Consider the following 23,231-nt stretch of genomic DNA (forward strand, 5'->3'; position numbering starts at 1 on the left):
GGGAACACTGCTTGCAGCCTCTGCGATAGCTTTAAATATAGTCAGCTTACAATCACAGCTGAAAATTGTGCGGTGACACGGGGTGCAACTGGATTTGCTGGGAGCAGCGTGGAGGCCCCGACCTGCGTGAGAACACCAGCGGCAGGTCGGGGCCATAAAAGGAGCGGTGAGCGGCGGCCTGGGAGCAACGTGGTGGTGTACCACGGCAAGGTACAGCGCGAGCTGTTGCAGGAGGGCGACGGCAGCGAAGAGTGATGTCATCAAAGTACAGGTCGGTGATTGGAGCGTGGGCAGGAACAGCAGGAGCAGCGAGAGACTGTGGAGGGATGTGATCGAGGCCCAGGGGCGGCGTGAGTTCAGGGCCAGTGGTCCAGGGGCAGCACGGGCCAGCCCACACTGTGATATGTGTGGGCACTGGGTCCATGCAGCAGAGCTGGTCTCCAGTCGTCTTGGATAACCCTTGCCACTGTACCAAGACCTCGCTCTGTCAAGCCTGTGTGATGGCTGGTGTGCAACGGCCACCACACATTAAAAAAATCCATGCACAGGCATCTACCACACTTCAACCTGCAGTTCGGGACCTGGAATATTAGGTCCATCATTGAAACACCAGTGAACTCATCCTTTTTTGGCGTGGAAGCAAGTCATCCTCGCTTCGAGGGACTGCCTATGATGATGATGAACTGATTTGCGGCAATCCGCGGGCAGCAGGTGATGAAAGCGGGCGTGAGAGGGTGAGTGACAGGTGGGCACTGCTTCTGATGCTGTCTGACCCACGGTGGGTGTGGCCGGGGATTTTAAAGCCCTTTCATTGCACCAATGCAGGGTAAATGGAACTGTGTTTCAGGAACCTTCATGTATACAAACATGGGCACTCTGCACTGTTGACCTCGTGGTGCAACGGTAGTGTGTCTGACTCTAGATCAGAAGGCTGCGTGTTTGTCGGGGTCAATGTACTTTTCCATATTGTTCTTCCGTAATTGAGATTTACTTTGCTGTATCACAATTTACTTTCCCACCCATCTTTGTATCATCAGCAAACTTGGCTCCATTACACTGGGTCCCTGTATCCCTGGGATAGGGAAGGGAAGACACACCGGAGAAGTGTGAGCTTGTGGACCGGAGAAGTTGCAGCTGCTGGAGCTGTGCGTGTTATCGGGGAGGGACGGGGGGAGAGCCCGCCGAGCGACCGGAGAAGCTGAGAAGCTGCTGTGCTTTTCATCGGGTTTGACACTGTTTAAAAATGGCAGAGTGCCAAGTTTTCTTTCCCTACTGCCCATGCGCGAAGGTGCCGGCAGTGTTTTCGGCACAGGCATTTGGCTCCGCCCCCCACTTCACCATCGATACCACGCCAGGACTCCGGGTACTGTACACAGCGGCCAGGATGGGGCGAGTTTTTCCCCGAGCCGTTTCCAGCGAGCAAAGTCGGTGCGCTTGAGGTCAGTGCGCCGACAAAACTGCTTGGAGAAAATCTAGTCCTTGAAGAGTAAGGAGTACACTGAAGGAAATACAAATATGTTTGCCGAGCAACTGTCAAATTTTAATAACATTTTATACAACCGTCAAATCAGCAAAAAAACAGGGCACTTGCCCCAGAGTACCTAATAAAAAACCCACAGTACAAGAGTAAGGAAGTCTTGCTACAATTGTACAGGGCCATGGTGAGACCACACCTGGAGTACTGCACACAGTTTTGGTCTCCTTATCTAAGGAAGGATACACTTGTCTGGGAGGTGGTACAACAGAGGTTCACCAGATTTATTCGTGGGATCAGAGGACTGTCTTAAGTTGAGAGATTGTGTAGAATGGGCCGATACTCTCCGGAGTTTAGAAGAATGAGAGGTGATCTAATTGAAACACACAATATTCTGAAGGGGATTGACAGGGTAGATGCTGAGAGGTTGTTTCCCCCGGGCTGGAGTGTCTAGAACCAGGGGGCACAGTCTCAGATTAAGGGGTCGGCCATTTAAGACAGAGATGAGGAGGAATTTCTTCACTCAGAGGGTTATGAATCTGGAATTCTCTGCCCCATAGGCCTGTGGATGCTGAGTCTCTGAATATATTCAAGGCTGCGTTAGATAGATTTTTGGAGTCTCGGGGAATCAAGGGATCGGGAGATCGAGCGGGAAAGTGGAGTTGAGATCAACGATCAGTCATGATCTTATTGAATGTTGGAGCAGGCTTGAGGGGCCGTATGGCCTACTACTGCTCCGATTTCTGATGTTGTTACCTGTGCTGGCTCTGTGAAAGAAATTTCCAGTTCGTCCCATTCCTCAGCACCCTGCAAAAGATTCTTTTTCAACAATATTTCCCTTTGGAAAGTTAATATTAAATCTGCTTCCAAAACCCTGTCAGGCAGAAAAATATTCACATTAATTTTATACAGTCCCATTTTAAACAGGCTTTGCAAGTCATGAATTATTATCCATTCTCATTTTACAAACAGCATTTTAGGACATTGATTTAAAATGTTTGGTGCCTGTGACACCAGCCATTGATAGATTTAGTCACACACCATCCGACTTGGAAATATATCAGTCGTTCCTTCATCGTCACTGGGTTAAAAGCCGAGAACTCCCTCCCGAAAAGCTCTGTGGGAGCATCTTCACCACACGGACTGCAGCGGTTCAAGATGGTGCTCACCACTATTGTGTTCCTCACACAGATGAGGCTGCACACAGAGAGATTAAAGTAACAGTGACCTCAGTCTTTAATAAGACATTCCAGTGTGAGGAACAGGCCTCAGGGGCCGGCTTAGAAATAGTGCTCCCAAGGGATGCTGGGATCCCTTGGGACTTCAGGGGATGAGCTCCCTGATGGTGGAACATGGGAGTGCATGCTTTACAGATACACAACATCACTCCCCCGCAAATTCAAATGAAAACTATTTTCAAGGTGAGGCGGTCGGGAGCCTTTCTTTCCCTGGTGGACCGCCTCGGTACAAATGTCTGTTCTGGTGTGTTGGCTGCGCCCTCGCTGGGCTGGCATGTTGTTATCCCTGCAGGTCTGCTGGGTGAGCCTGGCCTTGCTGGTCTGTTGGGCGTGATGGGTTCGATTTCCTGGTCCGGCGTGGTGTTGTTGATCCTTTGGGTGTGTGTTGTGGGCTCGAAAAAGGTGGTGTCTGCTGTGGGTTGTTCAGGGCAGTCTGTTAACCGCAGCCTCATTTGTTCCAGGTGCTTTCTGCAAATTTGTCCATCGTCCAGTTTAACGACAAACACCCTATTCCCTTCTTTCGCTATCACCATGCCTGCGATCCACTTGGGACCATGTCCATCGTTTAGCAAAAACACAGGGTCATTCAGATCAATTTCTCGTGACACAGTGGCGCGACCATCGTTTACATTTTGCTGCTGCCACCTGCTCTCTACCTGATCATGCAGGTTGGAGTGAACCAGCGAGAGTCTGGTTTTAAGTGTCCTTTTCATGAATAACTCAGCCGGGGGCACCCCTGTGAACGAGTGGGGTCTCGTGCGGTAGCTGAGCAGTTCTCGCGACATGCGGGTTTGGAGTGAGCCTTCTGTGACTTGTTTAAGGCTCTGTTTGATGGTTTGGACTGCCCACTCTGCCTGCGCATTGCAGGCTGGTTTAAGCGGGGCCGAGGTGACATGTTTGATCCCGTTGCGTGTCATGAATTATTTAAATTTGACACTGGTGAAACATGGACTGTTGTCAATGACCAGTAGGTCAGGCAGTCCGTGGGTGGCAAACATGGGCCTCAGGCTTTCAATGGTGGCGATGGCGGTGCTTCCCGACATTATTTCACATTTAATCCATTTTGAAAAAGCATCCACTACCACCAGGAACATTTTACTGAGAAACGGGCCCGCATAGTCGACATGGATCCTCGACCATGGTCTCGAGGGCCAGGACCACAAACTTAGTGGTGCCTCTCTGGGCGCGTTGTTCAACTGAGCACATATGCTGCATTGCCATACACAGGATTCTAAGTCAGAGTCGATACCGGGCCACCACACGTGGGATCTGACTATCGCTTTCATCAATACTATACCCGGGTGTGTGCTGTGGAGATCCGAGATGAATGTTCCCTGCCCTTTTTTGGAGGCACTACGCGGTTACCCAACAACAGGCAATCTGCCTGAATGGACAGCTCGTCCTTTCGCCGCTGGAACGGCTTGATTAGCTCTTGCATTTCAACGGGGATGCTGGCCCTGCTCCCATGCGGTACACAGTTCTTTATTAGGGACAGCAGAGAACCTTGGCGGGTTGTGACAGGTGATTTATAATTTCCAAACGCTGCCATGACCATCAACACGTCTGCGGGCTACGCCACCATCAACAAGTATGCAGGCAGCACCATTTCCACCCCTGTGATGGGCAATAGTAGCCGACTGACAGCATTCTCACAGTTCTTGGTGCCTGGCCTGTGGCGGATGGTATAGTTAGAGGCTGATAGCACGAGTGCCCACCTTTGTATGCGGGCTGAGGCATTAGTATTTATCCCCTTGTTTTCAGTGAACAGGGATGTGAGGGGCTTGTGATCGGTTTCCAGCTCAAATTTGAGGCCAAACAGATACGGATGCATTTTCTTTTCCACCAACACACACACTAACGCCCTTTTCTCAATCAAACTATAGGCCCTCTCGGCCTTAGACAAGCTCCTGGAATAATAGGCGACAGGTTGCAACTTCCCCGCAACATTAGCTTGTTGTAATACACACCCGAATCCGTACGACGCTTCACTTGCTTGCACAAGTCTTTTACACCGGTTATACAATACAAGCAGCTTGTTGGAGCATAAAATGTTTCTGGCTTTCTCAAAAGCAGTTACTTGTCTTTTTCCCCATACCCAGTTCTCACCTTTGCGCAATAACACATGTAGGAGCTCTAAAAGGGTGCTTAACCCTGGTAGGAAGTTACCAAAATAGTTGAGGAGGCCCAGAAACGGCCGCAGCTCCATGACGTTCTGTGGCCTGGACGCATTCCTGATAGCCTCTGCCTTGGCATCTGTGGGCTGAATGCCATCTGCTGCGATCTTTCTCTCCAAATACTCCACTTCTGATGCCATGAAGACACATTTCAACCTCTTCAGCCACAGCCCTTCGCGATCCAGTCGCTGGAGGACCTCCTCCAGGGTTTGTAGGTGCTCAGCAGTGTCCCGGCCCCTGACCAATATGTTGTCCTGAAAGACCACTGTGCGTGATACGGACTTGAGTAGGCTCTCCATGTTTCTCTGGAAGATCGCTGCAGCCGACCGAATTCCAAACGGGCATCTGTAGATGAACAGTACCTTGTGCAGGTGAGGCTCTTCGAAGACTCCTCCAGCTCCTGCGTCATGTAAACCGAAGTCAGGTCGAGCTTGGTGAATGTCTTGCCTCCTGCCAGCGTCGCAATTAGGTCGTCTGCCTTAGGTAGCGGGTATTGGTCCTGGAGCGAGAAACGATTAATAGTTACTTTATAATCGCCGCAAATCCTGACTGTGCCATCACTTTTGAGTACTGGAACAATCGGGCTGGCCCACTCGCTGAATTCCACTGGGGAAATGATGCCCTCGAGTTGCATCCTGTCCAGCTCGATTTCCACTCTCTTCCTCATCATGTGAGGTACTGCTTGCTCCTTGTGGTGAATGGGTCGTGCCTCTGGGACCAAGTGGATCCGCAACTTTGCCCAGGAAAAGTTTCCAAATCCTGGCTCAAAAAGGGAAGGAAATGTTTTAAGAACCTGGATACATGAGGCCTCATCGACATGTGATAGCGCTCAGATGTCATCCCAGTTCCAGTGGATTTTGCCTAGCCAGCTCCTTCCAAGCACTGTGGGGTCATCGCCCGGGACAATCCAGAGTGGCAGTACATGCACCATACCCTCGAAGGTGACTTTGACTATGGCGCTGCCCAGGACAGTGATAAGCTCTTTGGTGTATGTTCTCAGTTTCGTGTGGATGGGGCTCAGGGCTGAACTGAATGCCTTGTTGCATCACAATCTCTCAAACATATTTTTACTCATGATGGATTGGCTGGCGCCAGTGTGCAGTTCCATGGCTACGGCTAAGCCATTCAATTATACGTGCAGCATAATAGTTGGACATTTCGTCGAAAATGTGTGCACCACGTGTACTTCAGCATCTGCCTCCTCTCTCGAAGGCTCTAAATTGCTTTGATCCACCATGGACCGATCTTCCTCCGCCACATGGTGGTTAGCAGGTTTTGCAGAGCTTGCAGCTCATTTGCAAGCTCATTGGAGGTGCTCCATTGTTCCACAGCACTTGCAAACATACCCTTTGAAGCGTCATGAATATGCTGAATGGAAGCCTCCACAACGCCAACAAGCTGTGAATTGCCTTGCATTTATTCTTTGTTGGGGACTCTGAGTCATCTGGATCACCTGAGCCCTGCTGGCAGTTACAAACTCGTGGGTTCTGCCCTGTACATTTCTGCTCGCAAACACAGTTCCAGTTAATTTATGAACATTGCTAGCACTTGTGTGCTGAGAGATTTGTTGGGTGTTATCACTGGTGGACATAAACACCTGTACTGTCGCAATGGCCTTATTGAGGGTCGGTGTCTCTCCAGTCAAAATTTTTCATAGGATGCTCTCTTGGCCAATGCCCAGTACAAAAAAGTCTCTGAGCATTTACTTCGGGCAGCCATCAAACTCACATTGTCCTGCAAGTTGCATGAGCTCGGCGACGTAGCCCGCCACTTCCTGACCGTCAGATCGCTGGCACGTATAGAACCGATACCGCTCCATCAGCAAGCTCTCCCTCGGGTGAAGATGCTCCCGAACCACGGTACACAGCTCCTCATATGACTTATCTGTGGATTTCACCGGAGCCAGAAGATTCATCATGAGGCTGCAGGTCGGTGCCCCACAGACTGTGAGGAGGATCGCTCTCCTTTTTGCAGCGCTTCCTTCTCCATCCAGCTCGTTGGCTACAAAGTACTGGTCTAGCCGTTCGACATCGGCTTCCCAGTCCTCACCCTCCGAGAACTTCTCCAGGATGCCCACAGTTTGCTGCATCCTTGCGTTGGATTCGTATTCTCGTCGCCAGGTATTGTGTTCCTAACACAGATGAGGCTGCACACAGGGAGGTTAAAGTAACAGTGACCTCAGTCTTTAATAAGACACTCCAGAGTGAGGAACAGGCCTTGGGGGCGGGGTTATATACAGTGCTCCAAAGGGATGCTGAGATCCCTTGGGACTTCAAGGGATGAGCTCCCTGGTAGCGGAACATGGGAGTGCATGCTTTACAGATACACAACAACTACCAGCTTCTCAAGGGCAATTAAGGTTGGGCAATAAATTCTGGCCTTGCCAGTGACACCTTGATCCTGTGAACTCATATAAAAAAACACTATTTTAGGATTCTGGTTCGAAATATTCATTGCTGACGACACCAGGAATCTGGGGCAACTTTTGTCAAATTGGGCTCAAAACTGGAGCGGTAATTCCTTCCGTGCACAGATAATAGAATCAGTATTGAAGGTAAAATCACATGGTGCTCATTTTCAGAATCAACGCAGTAAGATTTGAAATAAAGTGAAGGAATTTTATGGTGAAAGGATTTGGAAATTAAATGTGACTTGTACTTCGGTCTTTAATTAAACTTTGTGGCGTCTGTCTGCCGTTCATGTCTCTGTTGAATAAGGAAGGAGGGGTTTGACATTGACCAGACTGCACTGCTCCTGATATTTGTGAGCTCATCGGTTATAATGAGATGTTTTTACCCATTGGTCAGTGCCAACTTTAGCTCAGCTGTTACTTCGTGATACCAACTTTGTGAAAAGTTTGAATTGGTCTTAATGCATTCACTGCCTGGTGTTTTTGTTGTCATTGCAATCCCCTTCTTTCACACTGAAACAAATCGTAACCGTGTTTTTAAATTAGCAGTGTGAGACTTTTAGAGAGCATCTTTAAATGCTTCACAAAACCATTCCGATCCCTTCAGCTTCCTGAGTTCGATTCCCAGTGAGGGAAGTAATTTTGCTCCCACCGTTTTTAATTAAAGTGAAGTAATTTAACTAAATTACATAGATGACCTAAAGCACTTCAGAGTGGTGTCAAAACAAATGAGTTAGTAATTAGAAATAAGGAATGTCAGAAGTTCGACTTGAGTTTCTGGATGGAGTATAAATAACCCTCTGTGCACTGGAACTGGGAAGGGTGAATAATGAATGAGTTGTTTCCGGGTTTGAAATGCGGCTTTGATCTGCTGGTATTAACCGACAGCATTGTTGAGCAGAATGAAAGAAATGCTAACATGATCACTGAGGGTCAGTCGAAACTTCAACAACTTCATTTTAATAATTTGTGAAACTTTAATCATTGAGGAAGTTTTATTCCCTTTCTGATTTTACACAGTCTGTATTTTAGGAGACTGGTTTTAAATGTTCTTCATGGAATCAGAGAAGTTTACAGCACAGAAGGAGGCCATTGTTGTATGAGCAATGAACATTTAAAACCAGTTTTTGTTTCAAAAATAATGTTTCCGCCCGGGCTTGAACAGGGGACTTTTCGCGTGTGAGGCAAACGTGATGACCGCTACACTACGGAAACTGCTGCCTAGTGCAGTGCCCAGAGAGAAGTGCTCAGTGACAAGCTGAAATGCTGAATCCCTTTTTCTGAAAAAATTCCTTTCACAAACATTTCTCTGACCGAAACGGCACAAAACAAAAATGTTCCTTTCAAATGTGCCAATTATTTTCGTTAAACATTTATTTTGCTTTCATGGGATAACATGATTAATGATTCGATAATTTTCTTTTGCACAATGAAAGAAATACTAACTGAGGGAAAGTCACTACGTCAATAATTTGTTCTGTGCTCTGCTTGTTTGTAATGTCGCCAAGTTTGCTGATGATACAAAGATAGGTGGGAAAGCAAGTTGTGAGGAGGATGCAACCAATCTGCAAAGCGATATTGATAGGCTCAGTGGGTGGGCAGAAATTTGTCAGATGGAGTATAATGTGGGAAATATGAGGTTATCCACTGTGGTAGCAATAATAAAAAAGCAAATGATTATTTAAATGGGGAGAGATTACAAAATGCTGCGGTGCAGAGGGACCTGGGGGTCCTTGTACATGAAACACAAAAGGTTAGTATGCAGAAACATCCTCTCTGCATCCACCTTGTCAAGTCCCATCATAATCTTACACGTTTCCATAAGATCACCTCTCAATCTTCTGAATTCCAATGAGTAGAGGCACAACCTACTCAACCTTTTCTCATAAGTTAGCCCCCTCATCTCCGGAATCAACCGAGTGAACCTTCTCTGAACTGCCTCCAAAGCATCTATATCCTTTCTTAAATATGGAAACCAAAACTGCACGCAGTGTTCCAGGTCTGGCCTCACCAATACCCTGTATAACTGCAGCAAGACTTCTTTGTTTTATACTCCATCCCTTTTGCATTAAAGGCCAAGATTCCATTGGCCTTCCTGATCACTTGCTGTACCTGCATACTAACCTTTTGTGTTTCATGCACAAGTACGCGCAGCTCCTGCTGTACTGCAGCTCTGTGAAATTTTTCTCCATTTAAATAACAACTTGTTCCTTAATTTTTTTTGCCAAAATGCATAACCTTGCTCTTTCCAACATTATACTCCATCTGCCAAATTTTTCACCACTCAATTAGCCTGGCTATGTCTTTTTGCAGATTTTTTGTGTCCTCCTCACACATTGCTTTTCCTCCCATCTTTGTATCATCAGCAAACTTGGCTATGTTACACTCAGTCCCTTCATCCAAGTCGTTAATATAGATTGTAAACAGTTGGGGTCCCAGCACTGATCATTGCAGCACCCCACTAGTTACTGATTGCCAACCAGAGAATGAACCATTTATTCCGACTCTCTGTTTTCTGTTCGTTAGCCAATCCTCTACCCATGCTAATATATTACCCCCAACCCCGGGAACTTTTATCTTGTGCAGTAATCTTTTACGTGGCACCTTGTCAAAATGCCTTCTGGAGGTCCAAATACACCACATCCCCTGGTTCCCCTTTATCCACCCTGTTAATTACATCCTCTAAGAATTCCAGCAAATTTGTCAACCATGACTTCCCTTTCATAAATCCATGCAGATTCTGCCTGACTGAATTATTTTTTTCCAAACGTCGGAGGAGCAGTGACCGGAGGAGGTGTGAGCAGCGGCCTATAAAGGCCCAGCGGGAGTCCGGGGATCGGCGGCAGTCGGAGGAGCAGCGGCTGGAGGAGCAGCGAGCAGCGAGCTACAGCTGGTGCAGGGTCAAAAGTAAGAAAGAGGTCAAAAGTAATCAAAGGGTGACGTCACAGCCAAGAGGGTAAGTGATTGGCTGGTTGAGTGGTGAGCAGTTTTCTGTTTCTTTGATTTCTTCTTGTTCTTAGCAGCAAGGAAACTTTGAAATTGTTGCCAAATTAAGTAAAGTTAATGGTTAAGTCATAGCACGAGAGTTCGGACACATGTCATGCTCCTCCTGTGCGATGTGGGAAGTCAGGGACGCTTCCAGTGTCCCTGATGACTACATGTGCAGCAAGTGTATCCATCTGCAGCTCCTGACAGGCCACATTGGGGCACTGGAGCTGCACACGGATTCACTCTGGAGCATCCGCAATGCTGAGGATGTCGTGAATAGCACGGTGAGTGAGTTGATCAAACCGTAGGGAAAGGTTATTCAGGCAGAGAGGGAATGGGTAAACATCAGGAAGAGCAGTGGAAGGAAGACAGTGCAGGAGTCCCCTGCGGTCATCCCCCTGCAAAACAGACACATCACCTTGGGTACTGTTGGAGCAGATGACTCATCTGGGGAGGGCAGCAGCAGCCAAGTCCATGGCACCAGGGGTGGCTCTGCTGCACAGGAGGGCAGGAAAAAGCGTGGGAGAGCTATAGTGATAGGGGATTCTATTATAAGGGGAATAGATAGATGTTTCTGCGGCCTCAATCGAGACTCCAGAATGGTATGTTGCCTCCCTGGTGCAAAGGTCAAGATTATCTCGGAACGGCTGCAGCGCATTCTGGAGGAGGACGGTGAATAGCCAGCTGTCGTGGTGTATATGCTACCAACGATATAGGGAAAAATGGGATGAGGTCCAATAGCTGAGTTTAGGGAGCTAGGAATTAAATTAAAAGGTAGTAATCTCAGAATTGCTACCAGTGCCACGAGCTAGTCAGAATAGGAAATGCAGGATAGCTCAGATGAATATATGGTTTGATGAGTAGTGCAGGAGGGTGGGATTCAAATTCCTGGGACATTGGAACCGGTTCTGGGGGAGTTGGGACCAGTACAAATCGGGCGGTCTGCACCTGGTCAGGACCGGAACCAATGTCTAGGGGAATGTTTGCTCGTGCTGTTGGGGAGGGGTTAAAATAATATGGCAGGGGAATGGGAAACTATGCAGGGAGATAGAAAGAAGTAAAATGGGGGCAGAAGCAAAAGATAGAAAGAAGAAAAGTAAAAGTGGAGGGCAGAGAAACACAAGGCAAAATTTAAAAAGGGCCACATTACAGCAAAATTCTAAAGGGACAAAGTGTATTAAAAAGACAAGCCTGAAGTCTCTGTGCCTCAATGCGAGGATTATTCGTAATAAGGTGGATGAATTCACTCAGAGGCAGCAATTCACGAATATGTTATAACTGTGATTCCAGAGACATGTCTCCAGGGTGACCAAGGCTGGGAACTCAACATCCTGAGGTATTCAACATTCAAGAAGGACAGACAGAAAGGAAAAGGAGGTCGGGGAACGATGCTGGTTAAAGAGGAAATTAACGCAATATTAAGGAAGGATATTAGCTTGGATGGTGTCGACTCTGTATGGATAGAGCTGCAGAACACCAAAGGGCAGAAAACAGGAGTGGGAGTTGTGCACAGACCACCAAACAGTCGTTGTGAGTTTGGGGACAGTTCAAACAAGAAATTATGGCTGCGTGCAATAAAGATACAGCAGTTATCATGGGCGACTTTAATCTACAGAAAGATTGGGGTAACCAAACTGGTAGAAATACGGTGGAGGAGGATTTCTTGGAGTGTATTAGGGATGGATTTCTAGACCAATATGTCAAGGAACCAACTTGAGGGCTGGCTATCCTAGACTCGGTGATGTGTAATGAAAAAGGACTAATTAGCAATCTTGTTGTGCGAGGCCCCTTGGAGAAGAGTGACCATAATATGGTAGAATTCTTTATTAAGATGGAGATTGAAACATTTAATTCAGAGACTAGGGACCTGAACTTAAGGAAAGGTAACTTCGATTGCATGAGATGTGAATTGGCTAGAATAGACTGGCAAATGAGACTTAAAAGGTTGACGCTGGATAGGCAATGGCAAACATTTAAAGATCACATGCATGAACTTCAACAATTGTACATTCCTGTCTGGAGAAAAAATAAAACAGGGAAGGTGGCTCAACCGTGGCTAATAAGGGAAATTAAGGATAGTGTTAAATGCAAGGAAACGGCCTATAAATTTGCCAGAAAAAGCAGCAAACCTGAGGACTGGAAGAAATTTAGAATTCAGTAGAGGAGGACAAAGGGTTTAATAAGGAGTGGGAAAATAGAGTATGAGAGGAAGCTTGCTGGGAACATAAAAACTGACTGCGACAACTTCTATAGATATGTGAAGAGAAAAGGCTTAGTGAAGACAAACGTCGGTCACTTGCAGTCAGAATCAGGTGAATTTATAATGGAGAACAAAGAAATGGCGGACCAGTTAAACAGATACTTTGGTTCTGTCTTCACGAAGGAAGACACAAATAACCTTCCTAATGTACTCAGGGACCGAGGGTCCAGCGAGAAGGAGGAACTGAAGGAAATCTTTATTAGTCAGGAAATTGTGTTCGGGAAATTGTTGGGATTGAAGGTTGATAAATCCCAGGGCCAGATAGTCTGCATCCCAGAGTAGTTAAGGAAGTAACCCTTGAAATAGTGGATGCATTGGTGATCATTTTCCAACAGTCTATCGACTTTGGATCAGTTCCTATGGACTGGAGGGTAGCTAATATAACACCACTTTTTTAACAAGAAGGAAGAGAGAAAATGGGTAATTATTGACCGGTTAGCCTGACATCAGTAGTGGGGAAAATGCTGGAATCAATTATTATGGATGAAATAGCATAGCATTTGGAAAGCAGTGACAAGATCGGTCCAAGTGAGCATGGATTTAGTAAAGGGAAATCATGCTTGACAAATCTTCGAGAATTTTTTGAGGATGGAACTCGGAGAGTGGACAAGGGAAAACCAGTGGATGTAATGTATTTGGACTTTCAAAAGGCTTTTGACAAGGTCCCACAAAAGAGATTAGTGTGCAAAATTAAAGCACATGGTATTGGGGGTAATGTATTGACATGAATAGAGAACTGGTTGGCAGACAGGGAGAAACATAGAAATATAAAAACATAGAAAATAGGTGCAGGAGTAGGCCATTCGGCCATTCTAGACTGCACCGCCATTCAATGAGTTCATGGCTGAACATTCAACTTCAGTACCCCATTCCTGCTTTCTCGCCATACCCCTTGATCCCCCTAGTAGTAAGGACCTCATCTAACTCCTTTTTCAATATATTTAGTGAATTGGCCTCAACAACTTTCTGTAGTAGAGAATTCCACAGGTTCACCACTCTCTGGTTGAAGAAGTTCCTCCGCATCTCGGTCGCAAATGGCCTACCCCCCTTCCCTAAACTGTGACCTCTGGTTCTGGACTTCCCCAACACTGGGAACATTCTTCCTGCATCCAACCTGTCTAACCCCGTCAGAATTTTAAATGTTTCTATGAGGTCCCCTCTCATTCCGCTGAACTCCAGTGAATACAAGCCCAGTTGATCCAGTCTTTCTTGATAGGTCAGTCCCGCCATCCCGGGACTCAGTCTGGTGAACCTTCTCTGCACTCCCTCAATAGCAAGAATGTCCTTCCTCAGGTTAGGAGACCAAAACTGTACACAATACTCCAGGTGTGGCCTCACCAATGCCCCGCACAACTGTAGCAACACCTCCCTGCCCCTGTTCTCAAATCCCCTTGCTGTGAAGGCCAACATGCCATTTGCAGAGAGTAGGGATAAATGGGTCCTTCTCAGAATGACAGGAAGTGACTAGTGGGGTGCTGCAGGGCTCAGTGCTGGGACCTCAGCTATTTACAATATACATCAATGATTTCGATTAAGAAATTGAGTGTTATATCTCCAAGTTTGCAGGTGACTCTAAGCTGCGTGACGGTGTGAGCTGTGAGGAGGATACTAAGAGGCTGAAGAGTGACTTGGAAAGGTTAGTTGAGTGGGCAAATACATGGCAGATGCACTATAATGTGGATAAATGTGATGTTATCCAGTTTGGTGGCAAAAACTTGAAGCCAGATTATTATCTGAATGGCGGCAGATTAGGAAAAGGGGAGGTGCAACGAGACCTGGGTGTCATGGTACATCAGTCATTGAAAGTTGGCATGCAGCTACAGCAGGCGGTGAAGAAGGCAAATGGCATGTTGGCCTTCATAGCTGGGGGATTTGAGTATTGGAGCAGGAAGGTCTTACTGCAGTTGTACAGGGCCTTGGTGAGGCCTCACCTAGAATATTGTGTTCAGTTTTGGTCTCCAAATCTGAGGAAGGATGTTCTTGCTACAGAGAGTGCAGAGAAGGTTCACTAGACTGATTCCGTGGATGGCAGGACTGACATATGAGGAGAGACTGGATTGACTGTGCCTGTATTCACCGGAGTTTAGAAGAATGAGAGGTGATCTCAAAGAAACATATAAAATTCTGACGGGACTGGACAGGTTAGAGGCAGGAAGAATGTGCCCGATGTTGGGGAAGTCCAGAACCAGTGTTCAGCGTCTAAGGGATAAGGGGTAAGCCATTTAGGACCGAGATGAGGAGAAACTTCTTCACTCAGAGACTTGTTAACCTGTGGAATTCTCTGCCGCAGGGAGTTGTTGATGCCAATTCATTTGATATATTCCAGAGGGAATTAGCTGTGGCCTTTATGGCTAAAAGGCTCAAGGGGTATGAAGAGAAAGTCGGAAAGGGGTACTGAGGTGAATGATCAGCCATGATCTTATTGGAATGTAGAAACATAGAAAATAGGTGCAGGAGTAGGCCATTCGGCCCTTCGAGCCTGCACCACCAATCAATTAGTTTATGGTTGAACATGCAACTTCAGTACCCCATTCCTGCTTTCTCGCCATACCCCTTGATCCCCCGAGTCGTAAGGGCTACGTCTAACTCATTTTTGAATATATTTAGTTAATTGGCTTCAACACCTTCCTGTGGTAGAGAATTCCACAGGTTCACCACTCTCGGGGTGAAGAAGTTTCTCCTCATCACGGTCCTAAATGGCTTACCCCTTATCCTTCGACTGTGACCCCTGGTTCTGGACTTCCCCAACATTGGGAACATTCTCCTGCATCTAACCTGTCTAAACACGCCAGAATTTTAAACGTTTCTATGAGATACCCTCTCATTTGTCTGAACTCCAGTGAATCCAGTCATTCTTGATATGTCAGTCCCGCCATCCCTGGAATCAGTCTGGTAAACCTTCGCTGCACTCCCTCAATAGCAAGAACGTCCTTCCTCAAGTTAGGAGACCAAAACTGTACACAATACTCCAGGTGTGGCCTCACCAAGGCCCTCTACAACTGTAGTAACACCTCCCTGCCCCTATACTCAAATTCCCTCGCTATAATGGCTAACATGCCATTTTCTTTCTTAACCGCCTGCTGTACCTGCATGCCAACCTTCAATGACTGATGTACCATGACACCCAGGTCTCGTTGCACCTTCCCTTTTCCTAATCTGTCACCATTCAGATAATAGTCTGTCTCTCTGTTTTTCAACCGAAGTGGAAACCTCACCTTTATCCACATGATACTTCATCTGCCATGCATTTGCCCACTCACCTCACCTATCCAAGTCACTCTGCAACCTCATAGCATTCTCTTCGCAGCTCACACTGCCACCCAACTTAGTGTCATCTGCAAATTTGGAGACACTACATTTAGTCCCCTCGTCTAAATCATTAATGTACAATGTGAACAGCTAGGGCCCTTGCGGTACCCCACTAGTCACTGCCTGCCATTCTGAAAAGTACCAATTTACTCCTACTCTTTGCTTCCTGTCTGCCAACCAGTTTTCAATCCACGTCAGCACACTACCCCCAATCCCATGTGCATTAACTTTGCACACTGATCTCTTATGTGGGACCTTGTCGAAAGCCTTCTGAAAGTCCAAATACACCACATCAACTGGTTCTCCCTTGTCCATTCTACTGGAAACATCCTCAACAAATTCCAGAAGATTTGTCAAGCATGATTTGCCTTTCACAAATCCATGCTGACTTGGACCTATCATGTCATCTCTTTCCAAATGTGCTGCTATGACATCCTTAATAATTGATTCCATCAATTTCACCACTACTGATGTCAGGCTGACCGGTCTATAATTCCTTGTTTTCTGTCTCCCTCCTTTTTTAAAAAGTGGGGTTACATTGGCTATCCTCCACTCCATAGGAACTGGTCCAGAATCTATGGAGTGTTGGAAAATGACTGTCAATGCATCCGCTATTTCCAAGGCCACCTCCTTAAGTACTCTGGGATGCAGACCATCAGGCCTGGGGATATATCGGCCTTCAATCCCATCAGTTTCCACAACACAATTTCCCGACTAATAAGGATTTCCCTCAGTTCCTCCTTCTTACCAGAACCGGAAGATTGTTTGTGTCCTCCTTAGTGAATACCGAACCAAAGTACTTTTTCAATTGGTCTGCCATTTCTTTGTTCCCAGTTATGACTTCCCCTGATTCTGACTGCAGGGGACCTACATTTGTCTTTACTAACCTTTTTTTCTTTACATATCTATAGAAGCTTTTGCAGTCCATTTTAATGTTCCCTGCAAGCTTCCTCTCGTACTCTATTTTCCCTAATCAAACACTTTGTCCTCCTTTGCTAAGTTCCAAATGTCTCCCAGTCCCCGGGTTCGCTGCTATTTCTGGCCAATTTGTATGCCACTTCCTTGGCTTTAATACTATCCCTGATTTCCGTTGATAACCACGGTTGAGCAACCTTCCCTTTTTTATTTTTACACCAGAGAGGGATGTACAATTGTTGCAGTTCATCCATGCGGTCTGTAAATGTCTGCCATTGCCCATCCACTGTCAACCCCTTAAGTATCATTCGCCAATCTATCCTCGCCAATTCACGACTCATACCTTCAAAGTTAGCCTTCTTTAAGTTCTGGACCACGGTCTCTGAATTAACTGTTTCATTCTCCGTGGTGGTGCGGCTCGAAGGGCCGAATGGCCTTTGCCTGCACCTATTTATTTCTGCACGCAGAGGGTTGTGGGCGTCTGGAACTCACTGCCTGAAAGGGTGGTAGAGGCAGAAACACTCACCACATTTAACAAGTGCTTGGATGTGACCTGAAGTGCTGTAACCTGCAGAGTTATGGACCTCGAGCTGGAAAGTGGGATTAGGCTGGATAGCCTCTTGTTGGCCGGCGTCGACATGATGGGCCGAATTGGCCTCCTTCCGTGCTGTAAACTTCTGTGATTCTATGAACTCCTTCACAAAGAGTTGAGGTGCGTGTGGGGTGATTTTGGCACATCTTTACTCACGTGACAACATTTCAAAGGTAACTCAACAGTTGTAAAGCGCTTTGGGGCGTTATGAGCTCCTGACAGACGCTGCAGAAATGCAAGTCCTTCTTTGCAAAAGTTCGATGCAAATTCAAAATTCACGGCAAAAAAAGGGCTCGCCCGGGATCTCTCGCAAATTTCAAGTAACAACCCCAAAGTGTGAATCATACAACTAGACCAACGAGCCAACTGCTTAGCAAATATGGAGATAAAGGCCTTACGAAGTACTATCTGTTAATAAACCTCCAGTCAAATCTTCTCAGATTATTAAAAGCATTGCCAAAGGAAAAGCATGAGTTTTACCCGAGATCTCAAGGGATTATCTTGGTGACTGCAATCAAGAGTTGCCACAACAAAGTAGCACAAATAGAACTTTGATGGGAAGAATGTATTCGCACTACCGTTGTGGTGTCTTCAGACTGTAGAGCCTGCACGGAGATAAAGTGTTACCATTATTGAAGCATTGTTAGTGTGTGTTGTTACTCTTGATCGGAGGAGCACATGAGGCGGAATCAGTGACTTTGCCTTTCGACATGTTTTCTGAAGTGACGCACGGTCCCACTCCTGCAGTCAATGAGCTGTTGGGACGTTAATGTATCCATCATCATCATCATCATAGGCGGTTCCTCGAAACGAGGATGACTTGCTTCCACGCCGAAAATGGATGAGTTCACAGGTGTTTCAATAAAGGACCCGAACGACAACCCGAAGGGTGGAAGATATCTGTGCGTGAATTTCTTTCAGTTGTGATGGCCGTTGCACCCCAGCCATCAAACGGGCTTGACAGAGCGAGGTCTTGGTCCAGTGGCAAGGGTTAAGCAGGTCGACTGGAGACCAGTTCTGCTGCACGGACCCAGTGCACACATATCGCAGTGTGGGCTGGCCCGTGCTAACCCTGGGCCCCTGGCCCTGAACTCATGCTTCCCCTGGGCCCTGATCATATCCCTCCACAGTCTCTCGCCGCTCCTTCGCCCCGATCTCGCCGCTCCTGCTGTACCTGCCCACGCTCCAATCACTGACCTGGACCTTGATGACGTCACTCTTCGCTGCCGCCGCCCTCCTGCACCAGCTCGCGCTGCTCCCTGGAGTAGTCTCCCGGGACCTCCAAGCTGCTCCCAGGGCCGCTCGCCGTTCCATTTATGGCCCCGACCTGCCGCTGGTGTTCTCCCGTTAGTGTATCCAGGCTGTGGGTGGCCACCCCGAGCACAGCAGAGGGGTTTCTGCATTAGTTCTGGGTGGGGGCAGTATCTATCAACTTCTCTCTTCCTCTTGTCTTTATCCCTGTGCTTTTATTTCTCTATTTATTCCCTCTGTCTCAGTTTCTAGTGTTTAAAAGGGAACAAAAGATGAAATGGGTGTCACTGTGGAACAATTTCTCTCATTCAAAGTTAGACGCACTACCGTTGCACCATGAGGTCTAGGTAGCTAGCCATTGATATTCAGGTTCATATATAAATATATATAAATATATCTACATGTATCATAACCGTTCCCTGGTGGTCGAGTGGTTAAGATCCGGCGCACTAACCTGGTTTCAATTGTCGATCAATTCATCGCATAAAAATAATTGAGGTCTGTGAGACGATTAATAATTGCTGTAATCACCATGAATACCAATACTTTCTGCGATAGACCGAGCTCACAGACTATCTGGCTTCTCCTGCCCTTTGCCGGGCACGTGTTCCGGGTTTAATTTTGTAAACTGGGCGAGTTCGCTGATCGCGGGGAGACGGTAGGAGCCTCTGTGGCCCCACTGTGAGGATGTGGAAGTGAACACGGTGGCTGGGTGATCCGTGACATTTCTGTAAAGGGCAGCGGAGGAGAAGGATTGAGAACTTTCAGTGTGGGACAGAAGTTGTTTCAGGTGAGCCGACACATTCCTGATCAGCACAGAGAGAGCTCACTGGTCAGCTCCCCTCTGTTGTGCCAGCTGTGCCAGAGGTTTCTGTCGTGTAGTGGTTATCACGTGTGCTTATCACGTTTGCATTACTTATGAAAGGTATGAGGTTCGATCCCGGGAAGGAGCATTATGTTTAAACTTGCTGTAGAGGAACAATCAGAGGCGAGTTTCGTCTCCTGGCAAATGCTGCCTGACCTGCTGAGATTTCCAGCATTTGCTGTTTTTATTTGCTATTTATTCTCCTGGCAAAAGTGATCCCTTATTCCTTAAGTGCTCTTTATTTCACTTCAATAAATAGATAACTTTCAGTGAGAGATAACGGATTCACCGGGGACATTTCACGTGTGACGCCAATGTGATATCCGCTACACTGCAGCCCATCAAAAGGCCAGGAACCACTGAATATAAAGGATGAGCTCACAAATATCAGGGGCAGTGCAGTCTGGTCAACGTCAAACTCTCCTTTCTTATTCAGCAGTGGCATGAACGGGAGTCAGACGCCACAAAATTTAATTAAAGACACAAATACAAGTAACACTTGCAAATCTTTTCACTGTAAAATTCTTAAACTTTATTTGAAATCCTACTGCGTTGAATCTGAAAATGAGCACCATGGGCTTTTATCTTCACTACTGATTCTATTTTCTGTGCATGGTCGGAATAACCGGTGCTGTTAAATTTGACAAATGTTGCCCCAGATTCCTGATGTCATCAGCAATGAAGATTTTGAACCAGACTCCTAAAATACAGTGTGTAAAATGGGTTAATATGCATAAGAACATAAGAACATAAGAAATAGGAGCAGGTGTCGGCCATACGCCCCTCGAGCCTGCTCCGCCATTTAATACGATCATGGCTGATCCGATCATGGACTCAGGTCCATTTCCCTGCCCGCTCCCCAATAAACAGGACAAATGATTGAAGTATCGACTGTCCCTCAGTTAGCATTTCGTTCATTGTGCAAAAGAAGGTGAGGGGTTAATTAATGATGCTTTCCCGTGAAAGCAACACAAAAGTTTAAGAAAAAAACATACAGTGACTGGGAGGTGAGCGCTGCTTCTGACACCAGGTGGGAATGGGCGGAGATTTTAAAGCTCCTTGTATTGTGACACCTTCATATAGACGAACATCTGAGTCTTATGATGTAGACCTCGTGGCGCAATGGTAGCGTGACTGATTTCAGTTCCGAAGGTAGCGTGTTTAATCACATCAGGGTTACTGTACTTTTAGATATTGTTCTTCCAGAATTAATATATTCTTTGCTGTTTGGCAATAACCAGACCCTTGCTCCAAGGTTTGTCTCACTGTTTCCCCGGTGTCAGACAGAGATACGCCTGCTGCCCTCATTTATTTCATGTGACAGGACACAAAAGTTCAAAATCAACCTGCAGATGGCCACATACAGCATTAAATAGTCAGGATGGCCGAGCGGTCTCAGGTGCTGTGTTCAGGTTGCAGTCTTCTCTCGAGGTCTGTGTTTAAATCTGACATTTCTTATTTTTAATCATTAAGTGAAACTCATTGTTTGACACCACGATCAACTCCTTCAAAGTGGGATTCAGCAGTTCACCTGCTCGCTTAACATTTCCGTCTGACCGGGTGCTGAAAGTGGAGATGTTTCCGCAGTGTAGCGGTTAACACGTTCGTCTCACACGCGGAAGCTCACCGGGTGGGAATATTTTCTGGAGCTATCTCCTCATGTATGCTCAGGGGCGAGTTTGTTCTCCTGTGAAAGGTCATAAGGTCATAAACATGTAAGGATTAGGGGCCGGAGTAGGACATTTGGCCCCTCGAGCCTGGTCCACCATTCAAGAAGATCCTGTCAGTTCCTTGACAGCAAGTTTAAACATCTGGGGCGGAGCCAACAGGCACCTGGCTGCAATCAACGACAAAAACGTCTATTTAGTAGAAGCCCCGTGAGATCAATCGGTCGAGCATGAGAATTTTAATCTCGAATTTGGGGGTTCGAGCCCCACGTTTACTGTTAAAGCATGTCCCATTTTGCACAGTGTGTTTTTGGTATCTGGTGCAAAATGTTCATTGCTGGTAACATCAACAGGAGACTGGGGAAACAGTGAGAAAGACTTTAGAGCAAAGGTCTGGTTATTGTGAAACACCAAAGGAAATATAAATTCAAGAAACATAGAAAACATATAAAATAGGTGCAGGGGTAGGCCATTCGGCCCTTTGAGCCTGCACCGCCATTCAATGAGTTCATGGCTGAACATGCAACTTCAATACCCCATTCCTGCTTTCTCACCATAGCCCTTGATCCCCCTAGTCTGAAGGACTACATCTAGCTCCTTTTTGAGAAGAATAACCTCGAAAAGAAATGTGACCGCGACACCCAGGAAGAAGTGTTAAGGCAGAAGATTAAATGCTGCATTCCTCTGTTCAAAAAATTCCTTTCACAAACATTTCTCTGACCATAACTGCACAAAACAAAAATGTTCCTTTCAAAGTCATTAAACTTCCGAATTTCCGCGCCCCCCGAATCTCCTGAATCAGATGCCTCTAGTGTTGCCGACTCAATCCATGTCCCTTTGCAATGTTCTGCGTCAACCCACGCTATGAAATGTGCCACTAACTTATAGAATCATGGAATGGTTACAGCACGGAAGGCCATTCGGCCCGTCGAGCCCGTACCGACTCTCAGCGAGTCCCACTCCCCCGCCCTTTCCCTGTCGCCCTGCAATTGTTTTTCCTTCAGACACTGATCCAGCTCCCGTTTGAAAGATAAGATTGAGTCTGCCTCCACCATCCTTTCAAGCAGTGCATTCCAGATCCTAACCACTCGCTGCTAAATGGCCACCTCCTGTTCCTATGTGTAAAGTCTGGGAAACACTCGATCAATTCCTGCCACACTCACAGCCTTCCTAAATATAGCACCGTCATTCTATTCTCATAAAACCAGCTCCTGAAATATAGGCCAGCTGTGCAGGTTATGCTCTGGTAATGTTCTGAACATTGCTGAAGTGTTTCCGTAATGTAGTGGTTATTAGATTCACCTCACACGCGAAATGTCCCTGGTTCAAAACTGCGCAGAAACATCTTGAAAACATGTTCAATTAAATATTTGAAGAAATGGATTTATTCATATTAGTGGTTCAATATTAACAAAAAACAATGTCCCACAACCTTGTTAAATTTTCTGATATCTCTGTTCAGTTCTGTATACACTCAAACTGAATGCTCATAAAAGTATTGGAGTGGGAACTCACTGGATAACAGCACAGCTGGCAATGTTTGTGGAATATATTCGCGCAGCCAAAACGCACAATGATAACCTGGAATCGTGCAGCACCGAATTCACGGGGAAAAACAGTTAAATGCATTGTCTCTGGGTGGGCTCGAACCACCAATCTTTCGGTTAACAGCCGAACGCGCTAACCCATTGCGCCACAGAGACTGACATAGCTGCACACTGCAAGACATCCCAAACCATGGTGTCAGTCAGTTAAAGCTTCAGATTGCTCTGACCGGGATGGAACTTCTCCACTCTCAGTTGTACTTTTCCCAAGTAAAGGGTGGGACATTCATTGTGGATGTGTGGAAGCAGTCTGGTCCCGCACACTGCAGACACTTCCATGTCACCACCAACCAGCTCTCCCACAACCGGTGTGATCGACCTTCCAGCCTTCCGGTGCCTTGTCTGTGACGAAGTATTCTGATTGTCCCGAAGCCGGTATTAGGTATGCATTCCTTTTCAGCTCGTGACTGCGGATATTGCTGTGATTAAATGCGAACACAATGCTAACAGGGGCAGTTCAATTCACCGTTTCTTTGCTTGGTGA

At 46.6% G+C, this 23,231-nt stretch overlaps 2 non-coding genes across 2 annotated transcripts; both read right to left on the reverse strand.

Annotated features, from left to right (window-relative positions):
- Nucleotides 1-8,438: 8,438 nt before the first annotated feature.
- Nucleotides 8,439-8,511, reverse strand: trnav-cac (transfer RNA valine (anticodon CAC)). Its single transcript has one exon. It is a non-coding gene; the product is annotated as a tRNA-Val (tRNA).
- A 14,261-nt stretch (nt 8,512-22,772) lies between these two features.
- trnan-guu (transfer RNA asparagine (anticodon GUU)) lies at nt 22,773-22,846 on the reverse strand. Its single transcript has one exon. It is a non-coding gene; the product is annotated as a tRNA-Asn (tRNA).
- Between the last annotated feature and the right edge of the window lie 385 nt (nt 22,847-23,231).

The sequence above is a fragment of the Pristiophorus japonicus genome, unplaced genomic scaffold (genome assembly GCF_044704955.1).
Source record: "Pristiophorus japonicus isolate sPriJap1 unplaced genomic scaffold, sPriJap1.hap1 HAP1_SCAFFOLD_112, whole genome shotgun sequence".
Taxonomy (NCBI): domain Eukaryota; kingdom Metazoa; phylum Chordata; class Chondrichthyes; family Pristiophoridae; genus Pristiophorus; species Pristiophorus japonicus.